At 57.4% G+C, this 237-nt stretch overlaps 1 protein-coding gene across 1 annotated transcript in view; it reads left to right on the forward strand.

The window, feature by feature from the left end:
* SNX8 (sorting nexin 8) overlaps window positions 1-237 on the forward strand; it is a gene marked incomplete at its 5' end in the record, with an annotated part of 33,215 nt that overhangs the window by 475 nt on the left and 32,503 nt on the right. The gene's annotated exons all lie outside the window — the stretch shown is intronic.

The following is a 237-nucleotide window of genomic DNA, read 5'->3' on the forward strand; positions in this document are numbered from 1 at the left end:
GGGCCTGGAGCAGCAGGCACCGCCCAGCTGCGCGGTTCTGGTTCAGCGTTGGGGACAGCCCGGCCTCTGCTCAGGGCTCCTGCTGCCCGAGGGCCGCTCCGCAGTAACTTGGCAATGACCTTTTAGACCAGCCGTGGGCAAACTTTTTGACTCGAGGGCCACAATGGTTTCTTAAACTGGACTGGAGGGCCGGAACAAAAGCATGGATGGAGTGTTTGTGTGAACTAATATAAATTC

This window comes from Myotis davidii, unplaced genomic scaffold (genome assembly GCF_000327345.1).
Source record: "Myotis davidii unplaced genomic scaffold, ASM32734v1 scaffold399, whole genome shotgun sequence".
Classification (NCBI taxonomy): domain Eukaryota; kingdom Metazoa; phylum Chordata; class Mammalia; order Chiroptera; family Vespertilionidae; genus Myotis; species Myotis davidii.